Source organism: Lathamus discolor, chromosome 6 (genome assembly GCF_037157495.1).
Source record: "Lathamus discolor isolate bLatDis1 chromosome 6, bLatDis1.hap1, whole genome shotgun sequence".
Taxonomy (NCBI): Eukaryota; Metazoa; Chordata; class Aves; order Psittaciformes; family Psittacidae; genus Lathamus; species Lathamus discolor.
This window is the reverse complement of record NC_088889.1, coordinates 70080151-70087992: the sequence shown is the minus strand read 5'-3', so window position 1 is coordinate 70087992 and position 7842 is coordinate 70080151. Positions and strand designations below refer to the sequence as shown.

The window sequence follows — 7842 nt, the reverse complement described above, 5'->3', positions numbered from 1 at the left end:
TTTCAGATAGCTCTGGGATGGCAGGATGTAAAGACCAAATGAGATCCGTTTACACAAGCAAAATGAATATTTAAATAAAAAGCAGCCACCATCAAAAATGTTTGAAAAAATGCTGTTTTGGTTAATGCAACATACTGTATTCCTGCCAACAAAGGCAGTTTCTGATCAGGACGCTGCACGTTTTATTCTGGAGAGCTTGCAGGCAGGGTGGTCTTCCACAAGGGACGGAAAAGGGCTTAGTTAACATTACACATCCTTCATATATGCAGGCTGGTAAATGTAAGGCATTACAGCTGTGCAGTTTGTCACCAAAACCTAAGCTGAAAGACGTCTAAATACAGGAGACTGACAAGAATATGACCTAGTCACTCTTAACACCTTTTATCTTCCCACTTCATAATAAGGCAACTTCTCTTGTGTTTGTGCAGCCAGAACTACTCGGTCTTTAGAGACAGTGGTCAGATGGTAAAGGCAGGAAAAAAGGGATAGGACAAAAAATGCCATAATAAGAGATGCATTATTTTCCCATAGACTACAAAAGAAGCCGGCAGCCCCATTATGTTACATTGTGTTTATTTTGATAGGAAAAAGCTTGTGCACTGGGAAGATTGCAAAGAATAAAATCAATTTTGGAGGCAGCAGTTGCTCTAAAGACCTCAGCTTCCTCTTTCTTTACAGATGCCTGTTGAAATCACCTCTGGGTAAACTAGGGGGGTAGCTGGCAGATCAAGATGACTTCACTGGGACAACATATTGCTTCTATTTAAGAAAGCATCCCCAAACAGTGCATGTTAAAATCCAGTGAGACCTGAGCACATGCTTAAAGTTAAACATATGCTAAAATCTTTTCCTGAAACAGATACATGTGAGGAAACACTTATCAGTTGGAATATGGTACTCATTCTCTGGCTCATCCCCTCTTTTCCTCCTAGAATTTCCACAGTTTGAAATGCAAAGCATCCACCTCAGTTAATAGGGAGATGTTGATCCACTTATATGTATATAGCAGCTACAAAGAACCCATTCTCATTCTGTCAACACAAATGGTACAATATTCACCTTCTAGGCTAAACAATTTACTAAGACCACTTGGTGTTATATTGACTGATCCTTAAGAAATCTGCAAGTGGAAAATTGTGTGCTTCTCCTGGAAAGGTGAAGCAAAGTAACTGAGTCATAGCATCTCACAGATACTAATTCCAATAAAATCATTATAATATCTATCATCCATACTATTAACATTATTATAATAGCAGTGGTTTCCACCCTGTGTAAAGCAAGCGTTTGGAGCATGGCATCAGTATAAAACCATTATACCATTAGGGCCATTTTCCTTTACTTCTGTGATTAAGACTAAAATGACTCAGGAAACCTATTTATCAGATTTCTTAAATTCCAGAGGTCTTAGCTGTAAAAATCCAGCTCATGCAAACAGGAATTGTTTAGGAAAAGGTGCCATCATTTTTATTTATCTCAGCCAAAGCTTATTCTGAAAGAATTTCCGCTGGAATAAATGGGATTGTTCACAAAGTCTGTTCAGTATACATGCAAGTGAAAACATGTTGCATACAATTTTGAAGCATTTTCTTTCTCACTTATTTCCAAATTATTCCCAGTATGGCCACTTTCCTCACAACGTGCAGTACTTTTCCAAAAGCACAAGTCCAGCTAAGGTGGGATCTCCAGCAAGTGAGACCAGCACACGCCTGAGCACCTCTAAGAGCACAGCTGGACACACTGTTGTCCTGGGTTTTCCAGTAGCTGTTTTTCTCCTTCTTAGTAACTGGTGCAAGCTCTGTGTTTCGACTTCCAGCCTGGGCAGAGAGCTGATAACACCGATTGTTTTTCATTGTTGCTAAGTAATGTTTATTCTGGCCAAGGACTTTGTGAGCCTCATGCTCTGCCGGGGACAGGGGAAGCTGGGAGGAAGCAGAGACAGGACACCTGACCCAAACTAGCCAAAGAGGTATTCCATACCACAGCACGTCACGCCCGAGGAGGTAACAGAGAGTTACCCAGAAGGGCTGGGACTGCAGGGTTGGACGAGGTATCGGTTGGTGCTTGGTTGGGGGGAGTGGGGTGAGCTATTGGTCGGCTGGTGTTGAGGTGTTGTATTCTTTCCTCTTATTATTTCCTTTATCATTATTATTATTGGTGGTAGCAGTAGTGATTTGTGTTATACCTTAGTTACTAATCTGTTCTTATCTCAACCCGTGGGAGTTGCATTCTTTTTGATTCTCTTCTCCGTCCCTCTGGGTGTAGGGGGAGGGCAAGAAGGGGGGGAGTGAGTGGACGGGCTGTGTGGTTTATGGCTGAATTTGTTTAAACCACGACAACTGTCCCGGCCATGCCTAATCCCAGTTAAGAGTTTGTGACCCTTCCCATTCTTACAGCAACTGTGCCACCATCCCTTTTCCCTTTCATTTCCTCAGGTTTGCCACATCTTTTGGCAGCATTTCCTTCCAGCTGGGGGGTTAAGGGAATGAATAATGTGGCTGGGATACACACAGTAAGCTTGACAAACAGCAGCTGAGGCAGCACATCTGACCACACACTGAATCTGAGCAGCAGTGCTGAAGTCCCACATCAGCTGATAATCTTGTATCAGTACTGTGATCCAGCTGAATACATTATAAAACAGAGCTGCTTTTCCCATCCATTACTGTGGTTAGTTATTCTTCCAGGAGGAAGAATACACAGCCCCACCACAAACTAGGAAGCTTCCATTCAAGGCTGCCTAAATTGCTGGGGATTGTACCACATAATCAATCCCCAAATTCTAACATTAATCAATTCAAAAGTCTGCGTTACAAAAACCTTTGGTGATACCAGCTAGGGAATATTGGAGAAACAAACCCCAGCTGCAACCTGCTCACCTTCAATAGTCTTAACACAGCACTCACCTAACACAAAGACACTCAAAAAGAACATGTTCATTAATATTTCCTGAAGGAAACTTCCCAAACTGCTACAGAAGACACTAAGATTTTGGGATACTTACTCAAAAGTTAAGATGGAGAATATGCAGAGCTATTACAGTGTGGAATTACTCTCTCTATCACTTTCATCAGCAGGGGAGTGCAGTACTTTCTCCAGACATAACAGACGTAAACATGGCCTTTAAAGAGATAGCAGATATTTTATGTGCTGGTGTAGGGAAGACTGCAGTCTCTTTGCAGTCCCAGTCTTTCCCTTCTCATTCAGATACTTCAAACCCAGGGCAGAAGACAGGGTAAACTCAGTGTCTAAAAAGTTATGAAAGTGTAAGGCAGTGAAGAACACCAGTGGAGAAAAACTAAAAAACTATGGTTGGAAATCCTTGGGATTCTCCAAGCCTTATTAATCAGGTATTCATTATAACTGAGGAAGCACTCACGGGATGAGGAAGGTCATGCTTAACCAAAGGTACTACAAAAAGGCTAAGGTAAGAGATGCACAGCAAACTAAAACTTGGGTCCTGTGTTGAAGAACTCCAGAATTTGACTTTGCCAGTGAAAACGCAGGGGCTGGCTGCCTTAAGTGCCTTCATGAAGAATTGGGAGGCCCTGACGCTGCAAAGACTGATGTACATTCTTAACATTACACCCTTGCATAGCCCATTGATTTCAAATTCCTTGCAGGAATAAAATAGAGGATAAACCATCATTTATCTCAGGAGCCAGCAAAGCCAATAAAATATGCTTTGCAATTTTCATCTTACATATGTCCTTATTTTTCTCATGGTACTTCATAAACCGTGAATTTGTGAGGTATATGCATCTCATTTCCATATGTCATAAGCCACAGATATTAATTATACAGTGTTTTGCTGACTTTTTGCATAGTGCTATTTGAGAAATCTAAACTTGAAACATAGTTTCTGCAATAACATTTCCCCCTCTGGACAGTAAATTTAAAAGAACAGAAGAATAAAGAAGTCTGATTCTCAAATTTGCTGAGCCTGCTGTCATTTACTCAATTAATCAATTAATTGCATACTGAAAAACAGGCTTTTAAGGAAGATATCCAAATGCTTGTATCTCCCTATAGTGGGAATGGGTAATGGTAACTTTCTTCTACACTAACTGCTCTAAAACAGCAATGCAAATTAATAAACCCAATCCAAACTGATTTGGTTTGGTTCCTTTTGTATGTGTGTGTGTGTTTTTCTAAAGGGTGGAAATGTTTTCCTGCTTATTTCCTAACTCATGAAAGACACCAGACAGTGATGTGGATGATGTGGTGAAAGCTCAGAAGGAAAAAAAATCAGCTGAAGTCAAAGAGTAAGGGAAGTGGTCACTCTGCGAGGTCATTTTCCTGTGAGACTCTGTGACAGCTGGGGAAAATTAGCCAAAATCTCTGCATTCCAGAGAGGTATAAAAAGAAGAAAGGGAGGGGAAGGGGGTCAAATGTCTTGTGGAAACCTGTAGGAACAGCAATAGCTTGCTCAGTCTGGTTTCCTGACAAAATCGTACAAAAATAGGAGATTTTTAAAGCCTCTGAGGGTAGTCAGGCAGCCAGCTCCCTGAAAGTCAGCAGGACATTCATTAAGCTTCAACAGATTAGCTGGATGGGATCTTTTCTCTTCTGCTGGCACAGGGACCACACAGAAATTCTATTCCTGCCTCTCTATTACCGTTTAAAGCTTTACAGATCAGTCACACTTCCAGAGCAGAAGAACTAGGAAGACAGAAATAATACCAAGGTAATCAGATGGAATCTTTGGTTTTTGTTTTTATCACTTGAACGACAGATTTGCTTCTACACTAATTCCAAATCCCTAACACTGGTTTTGTTTTGCAATAAAGTAAGCCCAACAGTTTTCAAACCTTTTCAAAATTAATATCTAGTCTCTTAAAAAAAATCCCACAGGTTTTCATCCCAGGTGAATCTCTTTCTCTCCAGTCAGAACCAAACCTGAGCTCTAAAATCCAAATCCTGTCAAAATGAGGAGTGTATTTTTGTGAAACATTTTGTGAAACACTAAAGCTGAATTTTAATTGAAACCATACCTTCCTCCTTTAGAACACTTCCATCCCCATGGATCTCCTGATCATTTCAGACTGCTCTGCAAAAGAAAAACAGGAAAACAAAGTCTCTTTGAGGTGAAGAAGCTTGCTGAGGTAATTTCAAGCAGTGACAAGAGAAATCAATTCATGCATAGGGGATTCTGAGGTAACAAGACTCTGCCCAAGCCTATCTGCAGCTCCACACTCCTTCATTGCGAATCAGACAGACAGAAGGATGAAGGCAGGACTCAGCAGATGACTCCCATAAGTAGAGATGCACAGTAAAAGGACTGAAAAGCAGAATTAAGGGTTTTTTCAGGCTTCCAACCATTACAGTTGAGGTAAAAACACAGCACAGGTGTCATTTAGGCAGCTAAATGAGAGCCAAGTTTTACAGATGAGTCTATACCCATGAGCTCCATCTGGTACAAAGCCAGATTTCCCTCTGAAAAGCCATCTACTGATTTAGCTTTATTGGGAAGCTGAGCTTTCCCAAAAGTCACATGCAAAAGTGATAAGCCTTTCTAAAAATGCTGACAAAACAGACAGACAATGCTACAAGCTCTTTTAGACATTGCAATCCTGTGCCAGATTACAAGTGGAGAAGCAACTATTTCATATCTGCAACAAGGCTACGTGTTGTGATGTTATCTGGACATTCCCCATTCCTAGCAGATTTCCCACTCATTGCATCAAGGATAAAGTAGCATAACTTTAAACTAACTAAAGCAGCATCCTCGAAGAATGTTGCAGAAAGATTTCATGTGATCTCCAAAATCCAACTCAGCAACACTACATTCTTTCCATGGAGAAATACTACCAGTGTCTTGTCCTCATAGCTTGACCACTTTGTTCAAAGTCCACAGGTATCACTACGTTAATAGTCTTAATACTTACATTAATACTTAAATTAATACATAATTACATAACACTTAAATTAGTACTCTTAATTTAACCTAATTTCCTCAGACAGTCTATCTATATTGTGGAGCAAAAAGAAAGCATTATCTAGTTAAGGAAGGCAGATCTGGGTTTTTTTTTTTTTCCTAAAAATTTGTTTTGACTTGCCTAATCTCTCCTTTCCTTTTTCCTTCAGATGATAAATACGCCGTGAAGAAAGTTAGAGAGCTCCAAACAGAGAACAAAATAGGAGGATGTGGAAATTTGTATTGCTGACCCCACTTAATACTCACCCCATGCTTTGGGATCTGATCAAAAGAGATCAGATAAGTCCAAAAAAGATCAAAAAAGTCCAGGTAGCTCAAAAAAGCCCAAACCATTTAAAGAACAGATAATGGTTTAAATAAGCATAAAATGTCCAAAATCACGCTTAAACTCAAAGTTAACTGACTTAAAACTATGAAGTATGTTGCATTAACTTTCTTTTTAGAGGAAGTAATTAATTCTTAACACTTCTGGTCTAATTTTTAAGCGGACCAGAAGCAGAAGTTTGAAATGTCATGTGAAGCCTTGTTCTCATGATTGCTGCTTGAGCTCCACCTCAGTGAGATTCAGAGAATTTCAGATAATCTATGCCGCTTGTTATATGGCCTAAAATGCTGAACTTGTGAGTTATTCATACCCCTATCTTTACCAGGCACCTTTTTTTTTATCCGTTAGTGCCTTGAGGCCAGCATTAAACCTCTCCCCACAGTGGGGATTTTCTTGACCTGGTCATGACTATGCTTATCCCTGCCATAAGAGTGTTAGAGTAGGTTTTTTGGGTACTCTAACCACTTAACTGCTGCTCATAAAGAAGAAAAATTAAAACAGTTCAGGAGAAGCTTACTGGTACCTGCCATATTTCCACCTCAGTATTTTTATTGTGGTTAATTTGATTATTTTTTAAAACATAAATATTGAAATACTTCTATTGACATCCTATTATCTGTGGTTGTTTCTATATGGAGGACAAATCCTCTTCACCAAAAGCCAAAATAAACAGAGCTTGTACAGGCAAAAAGCATGGTAAGAGGCTGCACAATCTGACTTCTTAAAATACATTTCAAGGAACCTTTCTCAAACTGGCCATTTTTAATTAGAGAACAACATATGCAAAAGCCCCCAACCACTTTTTACTAAGGTGTAGGGTATCTTCGCAACAGATATTTGCAAGTCCAAAATGATGTGATATTATTAAAAATGATAGCACAGGATAATTTACTAACAAGGATTTACTAATTTACTAATTGAGAATTTACTGATAAGGATAATTTATTATTATCCTTACTCTTCACTGAATTCTGTGTTTGAAAACATACAAAATCTTTCTCAAACAAAAATAATTTGTAGACAATCTCTCTCTCTCTATATATATATGTATATATATATATATATGTAGCTACCAATATATAGACCAAAACTGGTAATGCAGTGTTCTGCTTAGGAAAAAGAACAATTTTGTGATTCAAATGTATACATTAATAACCAAATAATGTCTGAGAACATGTATCTGTTAGAAGCATGGACAATAGCACTGAAGCTGTATGAATCTGTGATCTGTACCGTCTGCAGCACAGCTGAAAACTGGAACAACATATAATTAAAAGTTACCAATGTTTATCATACTGGGTGATGTTCTGGTGTTTGCTTTCAGGTAAGAGCTTTCCTCATCATAAGCTTATTTCTCCTGTATTATCATTTAAAGAGGGGATAACAATCCTTGGAATTATTTTCTGCTACTGGGAAGGTGGGTAGATAACTGGTTTTGTTCCACAGATCAATCTTCATTGCTCTGCATTCAGAGTAGACATGAAATGTTACCATTAGCAATTTACACCCACTTGCTGGCCATAAATGACTTTCAAGGTTCAAGGCAGTGGATTGTAAAACTGCTGACTTCATTGCTGGAGCA

The 7842-nt window shown here is 39.2% G+C and overlaps 1 long non-coding RNA gene across 2 annotated transcripts; it reads left to right on the top strand.

The window, feature by feature from the left end:
• The first annotated feature begins 1963 nt into the window (after window positions 1-1963).
• Window positions 1964-7512, top strand: LOC136017645 (uncharacterized). Of its 2 annotated transcripts, none has more exons than XR_010614027.1 (3): window positions 1964-2047; window positions 5005-5102; window positions 6085-7512. It is a non-coding gene; the product is annotated as an uncharacterized LOC136017645 (long non-coding RNA). The 2 variants fall into 2 exon arrangements; XR_010614028.1 differs by lacking the exon at window positions 1964-2047 and adding an exon at window positions 4419-4684.
• The last annotated feature ends 330 nt before the right edge of the window (window positions 7513-7842 follow it).